Genomic DNA, 16,980 nt, shown 5'->3' on the forward strand with positions numbered 1-16,980 from the left:
TGTATGTACAGCGCTGTGTAAATTTACAGCGCTTTATAAATAAAGGTTAATAATAATAAGCTCCTGCTTTCCTTTCCTGGCTCCCAGAGACCTGATTCCCTTCCCTTTCTCCCTCCACTCTCCAACCTTCCCTCTTGCCTATCCGCACTGCTTCAGCTTTCACCTTCAGCATCTCTTTCCTGCCTTTCTGTTTTTCCCATTCCCTCCATCTCTCTATCACAGACACACATCCACAGCATGTGATGCACAAAAGGGACATTCTGAGTCCCATTTGTTGAGAAAGGCAGGATAATCAATATACAAATAAGTCATTGGGAAAGCAAGAGCAAGGGGGCTGGGACCTGGACTCCAATTTTGGTGAGGGTCAAGTGCCAGCCTTAAGGCATCTATAAGACAGGGATGGCCTAATGTTGGGGATGGGGGGGTCACACTGGCCCACAGGGGATCTCAGGAGCAACCTAACATTGTATTGTCTGGGGGTGAAATGAAATACTATTTTCTCCTCAGTATCCCACAGCATCCCTTTGGGGAACCAGAGGCCATTTTGCCACTATTGGGCTCTCTCTGAGCCATTGTAGGGCCAAGGGAGGCCTTTTCCCCAAGAAGACTCTCCTGAGCCTGAAAAGCCTGGAAGAAGGGCCAAAAAAGCCAGGAAACTTAGGACCTTTCCAGAAGGGCACCCTAGTACGTACTGTGTACGTACTAGGGTTGCCCGGGGGCATCTTTTTCAGATGCCCCCAACCCTAGTACGCACACAGTACGTACAAAATGGTGGCGCCCATTCTACATGCAGATGGTGATGCCCATTAGGATGTCACGACTGCGCCGCATTCAAACGGAGCGGCATGGACATGACGTCCTGGTGTCATGAAAGGGCGCTTGTGGCGCCCTTTCCACGGCGCAGGAAGGAACTCCATTTTGGAGCTCCTTCGTTCATTCGTGTCGCTGGCGCAGCCTTTAGAGAGCTGCGCCAGCGATACAAAAGAGAAAGGTGCAGAGTGGCCCCTTTCTCCTTTCCACGCCGCTGTTGGGGTGTCTTTGGGGCTTGAAGCCCCAAGGACACTTTTTCCAGGCCACGGTGTGGAAAAGCGGTGGATTGGGGCCTCAGGGCTGCCGCTGTGGCAGCTGAGGCCCTGATCCGTTGATGAAAGGGGCAGGTACAGGCCACCCCAAAGGAGCAGTCTGTAAACCGCCCTACTGAGGGATGTGCTGAGGAGCATTTGGGGGTGAAAAGCATTTATCACCATAGTTCCTTCCCACAGAATCCTAGAATTGGCAGTTTAGAATGGGATATTTAGAATCCTTAGAAAGTGGAGAGCAATAGTGCCTCACCAAACTACAAATTCCAAGATTACACAGGATATTGTTATGACAATTAAACTACGTGTGAAAGTAGCTTAGGACTCATAGTAGACCACAAGTTGAACATGAGGCAGCTAAAAAGGTCAGTATGATCCTAGGCTTTATCAATAAAAGTATAGTGTCTAGATCAAGAGAAGTAATAGTGCCACTCTATTCTGCTTTGGTCAGGCCTCACTTGAAATAACCCTGTGTCTAGTTCTTGGCACCACAATTCAAAAAGGATGTTGAGAATCTGGAGAGTATCCAAAGGAGGGCAACCAAAAAGGTGAAGGAACTGAAAACCATCAAGCCCTATGAGAAGTGGCTTAGGAGCTGGCTATATTTATCCAGGAGAAGAGAAGGTTAAGAGTGGATATAATAGCCCTGTTCAAATATTTGAAGAGATGTCACCTTGATGGATCAAGCTTGCTTTCTCCTATTCCAGAGAAAAGGAGAGGAACAGTGGATGCAAGCCACAGGAAAAGAGATGCCACCTAAAGATTAGGAGGAACTTGCTGACAGTAAGGGCTGTTCGAGAGTGCAATATACTTCCTCTGAACGTGGTGGAGTATCATTATTATTATTGGCCTGGTAGAAATAGGCACTTTGTGGCATGCCGGCGGTGATTTTAGGGTTTGGGAGCATGCAGTAACTGCACACTCCCAAAGCCTAATACTTATGGGCAGCACAATCTTGACGCAGTGCCATCCATACGGCGCATGCATCCATGACGTGTCTTGTGTGACGCGTCCAAACAGCACGGCGCATAAGACATATCACCGTGATGCTCGAAGGTGCAAATGGCGCCTTGGTGGCATCACAGGAAGGAGTTCCATTTCTGAGCTCCTTTTGGCTGCAGATCGTTCTTGCAGCCATGAGGTTGCTGCGGCAATGATCCGGAGAAGAAAGGGACAGCCTGTGGCCACCCCTTTCTTCTAATCTGTACTGAGCCATTGTTATTATTATTAAGATTTATTTCTAAAGCGTTCCTTCTTTGGAGATCTTTAAACAAAGGCTGGATGACTATCTGTTGGGGGTGCTTTGAATGTGTATTCCTGCATGGCCAGGGGTTTAACTGGATGGCCCTTGTTGCCTATTCCAACTCTATGATTCCATAATTCTAAAGTAGAAACATAACACCATAACAATGTAGTATGAAAGGACCCTCAGTCTTCACAGGAAGGGCAGTGGAGTCCAGTTCCTTACCCACAGAGGCCACATTCTCATAATTCACCATCATAACATCGCTGTACAGAAGTCTCTGCTTCTTTGTCAAGAGTTTCCTTTCATCCTCGGTGAAATATATCGCCACATCCGCAAAAGTCACCTGCAATAGAAAATAGCCCTGATCCAGAGAGTGACTAATAAAAGGGAAGGAAAGCACATGGTGCATCCCAAATATTATTTCATTACTTCAGAATTTATCCCAGGAAACAAACTTTAAATAATGTTAGCAAGCAAAAAGCTACTGCCTTTGAAATCCAGTTTGTCTCGAATCCTTTGTGAGGCTACAAGCCCCTCTGTTTGGAAGAGAAAACTGAATTTCTCAGGCAGGCACCATGCTTTTACACAGGAAAACTTGTAGGTGTTGATAAGGTAAAACATGCCAATGCTGTCCCAATTTAAAAGATATTTTAAAACCTTTGTTGGAGGTAGCAACCTCAAATAGTACAGGTCCCATCCATTGGCCTTCTCTTTATCATTCTCCCGTGAAGCCTAAAATGTGGTATATTGACATCCATATAACATATCCGATATCCTAGATTTGTGGATTTGGGATGCTACTGCTATATGGCCAACATGGCTCCCGCTGGATATGTCAATTGTGTGTGTGTTTGTGTAGGATAAAATCTGGGAAGCAAAGCTCTGAGTTTCTGACATTCTCTGGGTGTCAATAGGAAGGTCTTTTCACATCATCCTGTTTCCCATCCATTTCCTCCTGGGTTCACCCCACTCCATTTTCTTCCAGAGCCCCCCAGCTCTCTCTCCCCTCCAAGGGACTGACCGGGTCTGTGGCCTTCAAGTATGGCCTCCTTTGGAGGAAATGGTGAGCTAACAGGGAGGGCTGAAGGACAAACTCTGCCAGAGCTGGAGAACCATGGTGGCTGCATTACTGGCTCTGGTCGAAGGTGGGGCAGCCCTTGAGGAGAGTGAGGAATGCCTGGAAAAGACACCCCAGCCCCATCATCACCTGACACATTGAGGTTAGAAGTCAGGTGCTCTGCCTTCCCTGAGGCCATCTCAGTAGCAAGAGCCCCACAGAGTGAGAGTCCAAAAGGACAGGGGGCTACCTGGGTCTCAGACATTTCCTATCCCTTCTTGTTCCTCTCAGGAATGGTCTTGTGCAGTTGCTTGCATGGCCAGAGGAATGGAGCCCATAGCAATGTGTTGTGGCTGGGAAGCCCCGTTCCCGTCCCACTGACCACTGGGGCTGAGCTCTGAGGGGGTGAGAGGAGAGGGTCAGAGGGCTGTTGCCAGAGGAAGGGGCACAGACCAGGTTCAATGCTGCAATATCTTTCACACAGTTGGTCTCAAGGGTGCTGCAAAATCCCTCTGCACACAATCACTACATCTTATAAGTATAACCCACCCAATCATATTTGATTCACTATTATTTAGTCTGAACCATCAAATGATTTTCATTACCATGATAAGGGCCTGAATCATACTATTAGTCTCAGCCCAAGAAGACCTATTGATCCCATAGGATTTACAACCATGTGTGGAATAAGCTGAGTTTCACAAGTATTGTGATTTCACATAAGCAAAACTGTCTCTGTTCCTCACCAGAGTAGACCCACTGAATCAGCTGAATTTACCTAACTGTTGAAGAATCATTTAGTAGTTGACTGAATGGGTCTATTCTAGCTCGATATACACAATATATAATATATAAACCAAAGATAAGATATAAACAAAATAATTTAGGCTATGGCTGGGATATTGAGGATAGATTAAGATATTGACTATAACAAAACATATACTACATTTAGCCACCAAAGAATTATAGTGCATTTATCCATTTGTTGCCAAATTTCAGTGGCAAATGTCATATTTAAAAAACAGTTCTGGAGAACGCTGTGGGCTTGAGGGCCACAGTTTAGATCCAGAGATGTTCCCCCATATCCCCCAACATTTCACAGATGGAAAAAGAAAGACACACGTGGACAAACAACACCAGAAGGTGGTCAAGATGGCCAAAGATGTTTATGAGGAAGGTCACAAAAGCGGGGAAGGGCACAGCAGTTTGCTTTTGCCTCAGACTCCTAGCAAGGACTCCCTGCTCCCTTCTTTCCTCTTCTCTCCCCACTTTTGAGTTGATGGGGTTCAAAATCCTTGGTACTCATTTTGTAGGAACTGAAGTGAGCTGAGGACAAAGGGGAAAGTGGGAGGAGGAGAACAAAACCAGGACATTTTTGAAAGCCCCTGAAAAAGTGGGGTGACAGAGGATTTACCAGGACTGTCTCTGCCAAATTGGGAGAGTATGTTCTCCACTTGCTTTCATGAACTGGCCCAGCAGTGAAACACATGACACTAATAACCAGGATGGGGACTCACCAAAGAGTTGTTGTACCTCTGTGGCCCCTTTCTGTTGGAGGGCAACTCCCTCCGCTTGGTCTCTGTGTCGGCCATCAGGTGGACAGGGGGTTCCTAGTAGTCCTGCACTTGGGTCACTTCCAGAAAGAGAGGCCCCACAGCCATGTACAAGGAAGCCGAGATGAAGTTCCTGAGAAAAGGGACCAGGATTAGGATTGACTTGGCAAGAAACCCTGCAGCACTCAAAGACACAGAGAACAGCATCCTGCTGGTGACATACACAGGTGACATAAGCCTCTTTTGGGCCGATGCAGAGGTGGGCATCCCAGTGTTCACCAGTGCTTTTCCCCAGCATCAGCCCCTTTTCCAAGAAGGTTGCATCCGCACTATAGAAATAAGGCACATTGACACTGCTTTAACCGCTATGGAATATTGGGATTTTACCTTTGGACACTTAGCCTTCTCTGCCAGAGAGCTCTCATGCCACAACAAACTACAAATCCCAGGATTCCATAGGATGGAGCCAGGAGAGTTAACACACTTTAGAACTAGATTATTTCTGCAGTGCAGATACAACCTGAGTCGGTTTTAAAAGGGTAGAAGCACCCATGTCTTGTTTTTACCCTCCTAATAATGGTCTTCCTTTAAAAAAAAAGTAGTTTGTATTTCAGTCTAATCCATATTCTTCTTGTTGTTGTTTGTTTGTATGTTTGTTTGTTTCATTCTTGGTAATATGAGTTATTCTGGTCTGCCTCCTTCCTTCTTGTCTGAAAGTCTCTTAATAAGGAAACTGGGAAGACTTTTAAAACCTCCCAAAGGAGCCACTTTTGGCCTTGTTTGGGGGAGAAGCCTCCTCTTAGAAGCCAAAGCCAAATGTTTGTGAAGAAGAAGAATAAGGCTTCTATTAAAACTATCCTCCCCTTTCTGATCCCTTTTAAAACCCATGTTCCCCAGAAGGAGCAGAGCTGTGTATAAGAAAAGACACACAAAGAGACACACTTCCTTCCTTTTGGCCCAAGGAACCTGGCCTCCTTCTGACTCTGGAGCCTCAGGAGAGAGAGAGGAGCCTCTGTTCAACTGAAGCCTCAGAGAAGGTTCCAGAACATTATTCCCCACAGTCCCAAGCAGCACAAAATGGCAGCCATAACACAAAATGGCCACCTCCACCTCAGCACTTGGCAGTTGGAGGCCTCAGCACAGCAGTGAAGCCTACCCTTCCAAGCCTTGTCACTCCCCTTCCTCCTTGTCTCTCTCTCTGCTTCTCACTCTCTCTTCTGCGCGCAGAGCTAAATAGAGAGGCAGAAGCTCCTCCCCTTCTTTAATCTGGCCAATGGGAGCAGAGGAGCTGGGAGGCCCCGCCCCCTGCCCCACCCTCACAGGCTCCTCCTGCAGTTAATATGGAACAAGGCAGGAGGGACCCTGGTGCCCCAGCCACACGGACACTGGCGAAAGGCACACATTCCCAGAGCCTAAGACCCATGAAATGCAGGGCAGGACCCCTCCTCCTTCTGGGCATGTGGATGCTGGGAGATCCAGTCCAGCAAATACACTGTAAATCCCATTGGAAAGATAAAAGGTTACTACTGCCTTTCAGATCCAGTTTGCCCCAAATTCTTTATGGGGCCAGAAACCTCTTTGTTAGGAAGCGAACCCCGAATATCTCAGGAAGGCCCTATATCTCCCCAGGCCCCTTCCCTCCAGGGCCTCCTTCCTCTCTTTCCCTCAGTCTCTCTCTCTCCCCTGAAGGCCTCAAATGTCAACTGCCAAGCACTCAGGCAGAGACAGCCATTTTGTGTTCTGGCAGCCATTTTGTTTTCTGGTGGCCATTTTGTGTTCCAGTGGCCATTTTGTTTTCTGGCAGCCATTTTGTTTTCCGGTGGCTATTTTTTGTTCTGGAGGCCATTTTGTGTGCTGTTTGTGAGTGTGGAGAATGTTCCAAAACCTTCTCTGAAGCCTCAGTTGAACAGAGGTACACTGTTGCCAATTTTGTGACTTCCACACGGAAATTGGGATTTCTGAGTGCTTTCCGTGTGATTTCTGTGCCTGGCTCTTTTCTGTGGAGATTCAGGGACTTTTGCACATTTCAGCTCCAGCCCTGAAAAAAAACAACCCAATTTCCGGGACAAACCCCCGAAATTGGCACCAGTGGCCCTGACTCTGAGAGCGAGGCTACAGAGCAACCAGTCCTGTTGGGAGTCACACTAAGAGTTTTCAGGCAATCAGAGAGAGGAGAGTGGTCATCCGCCCCCCCCCCCCCCCCCCCGCCCTCAGGAAAAGCTCAGCCAGGGCAGACGTGCGGGAGACAAGGCTCTTATATATACACACACACACACACACACACACACATATATATACACACAACACACACACACATATATACACATACATGTCACAACAAACTACAATTCCCAGGATCCCCTGGTTTGACAAGGGAATTGCCTCCACGCTTAGAGATCACAGCCCCAGAGAAAGAGTCTACAGTACATCAGTGTTGCCAATTTAAGTCCACTTCTTCTGCTGCATTTGGATTTAATAATGATAATAATAATGGTGATGATGATACAGAGATAGATCTTGTAGCACCTTTGAGACACACGAAAGAAAAGTTGCCAGCATGAGCTTTCCTAGACTTAAGCGTACTTCCTCAGATGCATGGGAATTGTAGTTTATTGTGGCACCAGAGCTCTTTCTCAGAAAACTACAATTCCCAGGGTTCCCTAGCACTGAGCCAGGGCAGTTAAAGCAGTCTCAAACTGGATTATTTCTGCAGTATGGATTGGATCTTGAGCATTTATAATAACAAAGGTCCAAAACACACTGCAGAAATAATCCAGTTTGAGACCGCTTTAACTGCCTTGGCTCTGTGCTAGGGAATCCTGGGAATTGTAGTTTGTTGTGGCACCAGACCTCTTTCTGATAGAGAAGGCTCAATGTCTCACAAAACTACAATTCCCAGGGCTCCCTAGCACTGAGCCAGGGCAGCTAAAGGGGTGTCAAACTGGATTATTTATGCAGTGTGGTTGCAGCCGAACACGTTTCTATTTGGCACAAAGCTTCCTGGACCCCCTTCATGTCAAAATAAATAGCTTAAAGGTATTAGAAGGACTGAAAGATTCTTTGTTTGGTCCAATGGTAATTTTGAGAGTTGAAATAAGGTACAATTATTTTTATTCAATTAGGGTTACATTTATTTGCAAAAGATCCGCCATATTAATAAATATATAAATACATCCTATTATTATTATGATTATTATTATTAACATTACGGGAACGTTACAGGGATTTTGACTGAATATTCCGTGTAATATTTGGGGGGGGGGGGGAATTCCGTGCATTTTGGTAAAACTGTTAAGGAAAATGCAACATGGGATATACAGTGAAAGAAATAAAACATGTATGTGAGAGTCAGGGTGACTCAGCAGAAGCAATTAGAAGCCACACAGGTGTAAAAGGTAATGCAATTAGCAAGTCCTAAATGCCAAAGACAGAAATGTAAAGTGGATAATTGAACACACCTGAGAATTGTTAAAGTGGACAAGGTGAAATGATGAAATCATTAATTGTGGGTTGAACCAAGAGAACCAATGAGAGTGGATGTACACGCCCACTGGGTGGAAACAGACAACAGTGGGTGGTGTTTTGCAATGACTATAACAATGGCTATGAATCCCAATGTATTTTGTGGGTAGTAGTGTGGTGTTGAGTAGTGAATTGTTTTGTGCATAGTGTATATATTAGAATAAAGTAGATCTTTTATATAAGACTACTGTGTTGTCTGGTGTCTTGAGTGAAGATACAAGAGCCAGCCGGATCCTGAAGAAGTGGGAAGACTTCTGTGGAAGCAAGAGTGAGAAGGCTTGGAGAGTTTGTCAGGGTCTTCAGCCTATTCTCTGTAACTCTGCTGCTTTAGAGCAAAGCTTTATCCACTGGCCAAAACTGGTCAGCGTCGGTGCGCAACAAGGTGGTGAGTTCGAGCCAGAGGTGAAGAGCTACAACTCCCATCATCCCTGACAAGGGTTATGGGCCCAGCTACTGCAGCACTCAGCATCCACAGAAGCTGAAAGTTCCAGAGAGTGGAAGACAGTTTTGTGGAAGACAGATCAGAGCAAGCTGTTTGCGCTGCACTGATAAGCTCCGTGAGTAACTCCTCCTGTGTTTTGATTAAGCCTGAAAGGGGTCAGCTGTGCATACTCAGAAGGACTGTGTCAATTGAGTCACTGCACAAATTAAGATGGAGATTTTGAAGTTTAGTAAATTGAACATAAGCAACTACTCCACCTGGAAGATTTATGCCCAGTCTCTACTAGTAAAAGAAAGTTTATGGGCAACAGTTGAAGCCGGGCTGCCAGCTGATGCAAATGCAGCCACGAAAGAAAAAGATAAAAAAGCCAAAGCTTGTCTTTTTCTAATGCTGGAAGAAGACTTGATTAATGACGTAAGGGATAAACAGACCGCGAAAGATGTGTGGGAAACACTTCAAAGACTACACACTCTTTTGACTGCCTTTGCAAAAATGCTATGGTCTAAGAGAATTTATAGGCAGAAGATGGCAAAAGGGCAGTGTGTGATAGAACATTTAAAAACTATGCAAAACTTGTTTGTGCAGGCTGAGCTAAGAGGAGTTGAAATAAGTAGAGAACAGCAGTGTTATATTTTGATTGAATCATTAGATCCTACTTGGAGCAACATTACCAATGCTTTGCAGAACCTACCGACAGAAGAATTAACAAGAGACTTAGTTGTGGCCAGGATTCTGGAAGAGAACCAGAGGAGGTTGTCTGAGAGAAATGACGCAACAACTTCTAAGAGTGTGCCAAGTGAGCGAGCCAAGCCTGATGTGCGTGGGCTGGACCAGGCAGCTTCTTCGAGGGAGCAAAGAAAATGTTTTTGCTGCAAGAAGATTGGACATCTGCAGAGACACTGCAAGCAGTTGGCTGCTGACAGAAGCAAGCAAGAGAGCAGATGGCAACCACGGCACGGCCAGAGGCAGAAACAGCCCAAGCCGCCATTTTTGAAGGACAATAGAAATAATAATAAGGTGTTTGCAACCATGATTAAGGAAAAACGAAATGCAAACTCCAAATGGCTTGTAGATTCAGGAGCTTTGTCCTCCATGTGTAATAACATTAATTTAATTAGTGATAAGAAGCCAGCCAGTGTAAATGCTGTAGTTTTGGCTGATGGGAATGAGCTTAGTACTGTAAATCAAATGGGGACAGTTTACATTCCAGGGCTGAAAGAAAACTTTAATGATGTTTTGCATGTAAAAGAATTAGAAAACAACTTGTTATCAGTGAGCAGATTAACAGACAGAGACTGTCTGACTGGAGCCCCCAAAATGGAAAAGAGGCACAATTGTCACCTTCCTGAAAATGATCCCGGAAAACTGGAAGCTCAGTGCCAAGCCCTGATGTACAGCCCCCCTACTGCTCCATGTAAAAAGGACAAGGAAAAGCACAGGTTACAGGAGAAGATCCCAAATAAAACCTGATCCTTTCTAGCCCAGGTTTAGATCCTGGGGACAGGGAGGGAAATCAGAGTTTGACTCAGGAGTCAGTGCATGTTGTGTGTGTCGATATAGGGCTAGATAGGAGATAGGAATTCATCTTCAGCATCCTTTCTCATAGTCACAACCAGTTGAATTATAGCAACACCTCATTTATGCTAAAACTGATGCTTCTGTAATGGACACTGTCCTTTTCTATATACTCAATGAAGAATACAGGATGCTCAAAATATGACAGAGGTTTATTGAATGTTTCTGTAAGGACAAGATACTTTCAGACCAAGATCTTTGTATCAGAAGTAGCATAAATGAAGATTATAATAGAGCTTTAGATAATACAGTAGCCCTCCCAATTCGCGGGGGATCCGTTCTGGACCCCTTGTGAAAATGATGACTCTCACATATTCGAGTCCCATAGAAAATAATGGGCTGCACACCCATGGCACCGGGAGGGGAGGAGTATGCAGGAGCACACCACTTTATTAATGGTCACCTGTCCTCCCGCGAGGAGTGAGGCTGCGGATACTAAGTCCGCAAAATGGGAGTGACAACTGTACAACAAAATGTATGAAGGCTGCCTCTCCAAAAAATATTTCCTATTTAAATTTTTTAAGTAAGTCTTATCAAATAATAAACGTATAAACCATCAAAAAAGTACTTTGAACTGCTCTACACTTTCTCTCTAGTGGATACCTCTAAAGGTATAAGAACAAAGCATTTCGCAGACTGCTGGCATTTCTTTGATTTCTCCTCAGTTTCTATTCTCTGATGAGTCTCAAGTTCTTCTATAAAGAAGGACAAAGACAGAGAAGAGTCATATCAGCATTAAGAGAGGAGGGATGCCTGGGATCTACTATGGAGCTATGCAAAGGTCATTTAGGAAAAGAAACTTTAGAGATAGTTTCGGTGCCCCCTTTCCTTCCTTTCATAGATATTAGTCACAGTTGCTAAATGGAACTCCTTAAAATGTTGGAAAACAAGGACTTGAGCTGGTTCACACCAATTACTTGAACCAGTTGAACCAGGTGTCAGAACCAGGATGTAATATTTGGATTCTTCCAAAAATGTTGATGTATAATTGGATTCTTCCATATTTGTTGTTGGAGAAATATGGAAGAATCCAAACTGAATGTAATTATATAGTTTATAGAAAATGGTAGTGGTGTTATATATTTGGAAAAAGGGGTTGAGTGAAGTTTGTGGAACTGGATGGTGGGAAGGTTAATTCATTGAGTTTGTGGAGCTGGATAGCGGAAAGGTTAATTCCTGGAGGGAACAAAAGGGGGGGGGATGTGGAGGGAAAGGAATGGGAACCATAGCAAGCACCCAAGCCTCACTTGCCCATATGCCCCCTCCTCGCCCCCAACCCCCGATGGGATAGCTGAGAAGGTGAAAGGGTTGGTTGGAGTTAATTTTAATATATGTTATTTGGGGAGATTGCTTGACTGGGTTTATTGGTACCTTGTTTGGTTTAATTTAAGGTTGCAAAATGGTGGGAGCAGATGGGAATTATCTCACTGTTGTGGGGAGGTTTGATGGGAACTTGCTGACCATTCAGTGGTTCTCAAAACAACATATTGGGGGGGGGGGGAGAGATTTTGGATGATGAGGTAATTAACGTGTCAATTATATTTCTAGCAGGAATAAAATACCCAATAGGTCTTGTTGTGGGGTGGGATGTTAATTAGGGATATAAAATGGTCAAATCTTTATTGTTAGTTAGATCTGACTATAGCACCACGAACTGTGCCTTTTATGCAATCTCTTTCCTTCAGTAAAGATTTTAGTTTAGACTCCTGTTCTGAAATGTGACTTTGTTGATGAAGACTTTGTTAGACTTGTTTCTGACAATCATCAACCGAGCCAAGACACGTGTAAAAGGAGTGTCAAGTAGTAGATACTCTAAATAACAAAATATAACTAAAATATAAGTCATGCAAGATATTAAGAATCTTGCAGGTACAATATTTGTAAGTATATAATATTTAGTTCATACAAGCTATTAAAAAAACAAATAAACCCAAGTGTCCAATTCTGAGACTAACGTCCAAGATCCACTCTTTAACTCTCTCTCGATCTCCAACCGACACAATTCCCCCAACTGTCTCTTGGTCTCTCAGGCCTTATATCTCCTTCTCATGGAAGCTTCCAGAACAACCTTTATCTTGCTCTCTGATTGGTCAAGTGAGCCTTCTGTAGCAGTGATGTCATTCTGCCTTTGCATAAACCTACTGCCTGAAGAAGACCTCCATTGACTGGAGCCCTGTTATTACAACAACAACCCTTCTTTTCCTTGGAAGAGATTCACAACTATACCTTGTTTCCCGGCTGGGAAGAATAGGAGAGTTCCAGAGGTTCCCATTTCCACTAAGATTAGGAGCTCCCAAATTCTCATGGAAGAGGTTTCTTAAGGCATGTGCCAGGACAGAGCGGGGAAAGGGGGGCACCTCATGGGCGAATGGCCCTTTGGCAGCTGAACCTGGGGCTGAGGGTCCCTAAGAAGAGGAGGTGCCCAGGCCCCCCAGAATCCCCTCTGAGCCTCCAGGAGAGCAAGGCTCAGGGAAGGGACAGTCTGTAAGGGGCTGAGAGCCGCTTGGATCAAACCTTGAGGGCACTTTCCCAAAAGCTGGCCAGGATTGGTTTCAGGGGCTGGCATTTTCCTCTCAGAGGACCATCAGGATCTCAGAGAACACTCCCCATTTTGGATTTTGTCTTTTGACTGTGCTGCCCTCAGTGGAGACTTGCTTGCTCCTAAGGTGCCATGGGGGTGAACATGGAACGTATAGGGAAGATGGCGTTTGCAGTCTTTTCCACCATTGAGCCTACCTTGTGTTGTCTTCAAGCCTGTCAAAAGAGAGCAGGAAAGTAATCAGGAGGAGAAAGCAAAGTCCCACATTTGCTCCCATAAGCTCCCCTGAAGTTTGTCCCAGCATGCCCTAGTCCCCAGTCTCCCTCCCAGGCTCCTCCGTTTCCTAGAGAGATGGAAACCTTCAAGGGAGAGGCCTTGTGGGTCAAGCCAAGCTCTCCTCTGCTTCCCCAAGGCCTCCTTCTCCATCCACTGCTGGTCTTTGGGAAGGTTACTTTTGGAGGGACAGGGACTCCCAAAACCTCCCAGTCTGGCTCTAACATTAAGGACTTAAAATCTCTGCAATGAACTGGGCCAAATGTTATGTCAGGAGTGGGGATCTTGTGGCCCTCACTCTGTAAGAAAAAGACTGAGGCCCGTTACAGATGGCCCTTTAAGTACGGACTCAGTCCGTACTAGGGTTAAAAAGGGGTGTCACTTCCGGACGCCCCTAACCCTAGTATGGATTGAGTCCGTACAAAATGTCGGCACCCCTTCCACATGGGGGCCACCATGACGACGTCATGACCGTGCCGCCTCTATACGGTGTGGCGCGGACGTGATGTTGTCGCTCCACACCAGGGCGCTTAGTGCGCCCTTTCCACGGAGCAGGAAGGAGCTCCGTTTCGGAGCTCCTTCCTGGTTTGCGTCGCTGGGCGAAGCCTTTAGATTGCTGCGCCCAGCGACGCAAGGGAGAAAGGGGCCAAGTGGCCCCTTTCTCCTCTTCCCCGCCGCCGCGGGGTGTCCTTGGGGCTTGAAGCCCCAAGGACACCTCTTTCCAGGCTGCGGGGAAGCGGCCTTTTGCCACTTCCCTGCAGCCTGGAAAGCGGCGGATCGGGGCCTCGGAGGCTGCCGGTCTGGCAGCTGAGGCCCTGATACACCGGAGAAAGCAGCACCTACAGGCCGCCTCAAAGGGGCGGTCTGTAATGCGCCCGAATCTCCATGACTGGTGCTAGGTTTCATACTCTTGGGATGGGCAGCCAGGAAAACAGAATGCTTCAGAGAATTCAAAGGTTTATTGAATGGAGATAGAAGTGCAAGATGCCTGAAAATCATATGTTCTGAATCAAAGACAGCATCAAAGGAGCTCTAATAGTTTTACAGGACAGAATCTGGATAGACTCTCCCTCCAAACAAAAACTATTTCGCACTTCCACTTTCTCTCCTTTCTAGAAATGCTGATGCCTCAAGGGCTGGATCCTAAGCAAAACAGTGATAAGGTTTGAACTGCAATTCAGAGGTCAAGGTGCAATTGTACATGGTTTTTGATACAATTTACTATTTTCAAGGTATAATTGTATAAATGGTTTAATTGAAAAAATAGTTATAATTTTAATCCCTTTGCATTTTTTTTGAATTTGTACTGTATTAAATTTGCTGTTAGCCACCCTGAGTCCCTATATTAGGAGAAAGGATGGATGTATATAAATAAATAAACTGGAGATCCCTTGAAGATCCATGGGTTTCTTGTTGTAAATAGCCCTCCACCAATAGAGACAGAGACTGAATGAGTATGTCCAGAATTGCTATGGGTCATGTTTGGCACCTGGGTTGTGTCTCCATTGCCGAAACCTTGCACTTTGATACCATGAAACTTAAAGGACTCTGTCCCACAGAATCCTGGGATTTCTTATTTCATGAAGTACTTAGAATTATATAGCAACTCTCATGAAGGACTGTACTGGGGCTCTCTACCAAGCATCCAGTTCTAAGCACACCATTGCCAGGTTTCTCTGGGGTGGATCCACAGCCGTTAACATGGCACCAAACTGGTACAATTGGATAATACGTATAGGACTTTGGTTGCCTACTTTCTGGTGTCCCTCCATCTCTCTTATAGGGTTGTGAATTCAGGTCCTGAGGTTTGTGGACTAAAAACTAGGACCTGGGGCAGGGCCTCTAGCGATCTCTTTCAGCCTAATGCATAAATTACTAACCACAGTCGCTCACAGTTTGTCATTCAAATCTACTCAATATACTTTCCTGTGTAGAAATGAAGAGAGAAATTTTTAAAGGTCTGTTCTCAGATCAAGGGGAAATGAGACAACTATTCTTTCTCACTTGCTTTGAGAGACAGGATAAAAAGCGTGAAGTCGAAGGCTTTCATGGCCAGCTTCCATAGCTTTTTGTGGGTTTTTCAGCCTATGTGGCCCCGTTCTAGAAGAGTTTCTTCTAATGTTTGGCCAGCATCTGTGTCTGGCATCTTCAGAGATTCCAGCCACAGATGCTGACGAAATGTCAGGAAGAAACTCTTCTAGAACATGGCCACATAGCCCAAAAAATTCACAAAAAACTAAGGATAAAAAGCATTTAATTTAGCCTCCTTCTTTCTAGCCAGATGGCGAATGCAGAGTATAGTAGTGAGCCCTTGTATCACCACAACTGAGAGAAAGCAAGAAACTAAACCAATCCATAGACCCCTGCAATTTTTCTAGTTGAAGAAACCAATGAATTAATCCTTGCAAATTATATTAAGCTACTGCTCTCACATCTGATCTGGATGTTTGCACAGAGCCCTTTCCTCTTTCCTGGAATTGGGCTCCCTCCAAAATGGAGAAGAGGCAGCCTCATCTCCTGTCTGAAGATCATGCATGAAAACTGGAAGCTCAATGCCAGGCCCTGCTGTATCGTATCTTTACTGCCACGTGTAAAAAGGGCAAGGAAAAACACCTGTTACAGGAGAAGAAAGCAAGTAAAGCCTGATCCTTTCTGGTCCAGGTTTAGGTCCTGAGCAAAAGAAGGGAAACCAGGATTTGACTTGGGAGTTAGCGAATGTTGTGTGGCCTGCCCTGCCTGACCGGGGGCCTCCCTGGGGACCAAATCCATCACCCTTCCCCCTCAGTCAGCATTCTTACAAAGGAACCAAATTTAGGGGTCTCCCATCGGCATCTCGAGGCACCCACCTTTCCTTTCCTTTCCTGGCAAGAAAACCCAGAAGGAGCCCTTCTTCCTAAGCAGCCAATGACCAAACCCACCAGCCTTCTAGAACCCTATTCAGGCTCCAAGCCAACCACTAACAATGGTCCAAGTTGAAGGCTGCTTTAACTGTCTGGCTGAATGCTAGGGAATTCTGGGAACTGTAGTTTTGTGAGATATTTAGTATTCTCTGTCAGACAACTCAGATGCCATAATAAACAAAAATTCCCAGGATTCCTGAGTACTGAACTAGGGCAGTTAAAGTGGTTTATTTCTGCAAACTGGATTATTTCTGCAATGTGTTTTTGACCTCTGTTACTATTTGAGCGTCCACAAGGCCCTGTGGGTTTGAAGGGAAGATTCATCATCATCATCATTATCATCATCATAATTTCTGCAGTGTTTTTGAACCAGATCTGAGAGAGCCCTGCAGCCTGGATCTGCCCAAATCCCAAATATTGCCCTCTCAGCAAAGCCTGGAGATATTAACCTTTAAGGACCAGAATGTCTCAAAAGCTGACTTTCCCAATCTCTCCTGAGAGACCCTCCTGGACCTAGAGCAGCCTCAAAGAAAGGGGTCCCATTGAATGGGGGGCCCATGCCTTTCTGAGTCTGTGGGTCCAGAGGAAGAGGACTATTTTCCAGGACCCTCTTCCTAACCCACAAGGCATCTCTTAGCATTTGCCCAACATGCAAAGATCAGGCAAGATCTGCTTTGCTGTTTGCAAAAAAAGATGGAAAAACAATGGGCCCTTTTTATCCTTTGGGATTTGGTTTGGATATCAAAATCCATGGGTGCTCAAGTCCCATTATATAAAATGGGTGACCTTGGGTA

This window comes from Sceloporus occidentalis, unplaced genomic scaffold (genome assembly GCF_023333645.1).
Source record: "Sceloporus occidentalis isolate IW3139 unplaced genomic scaffold, rSceOcc1.0.p SCAF_86, whole genome shotgun sequence".
In the NCBI taxonomy this organism is placed as follows: Eukaryota; Metazoa; Chordata; class Lepidosauria; order Squamata; family Phrynosomatidae; genus Sceloporus; species Sceloporus occidentalis.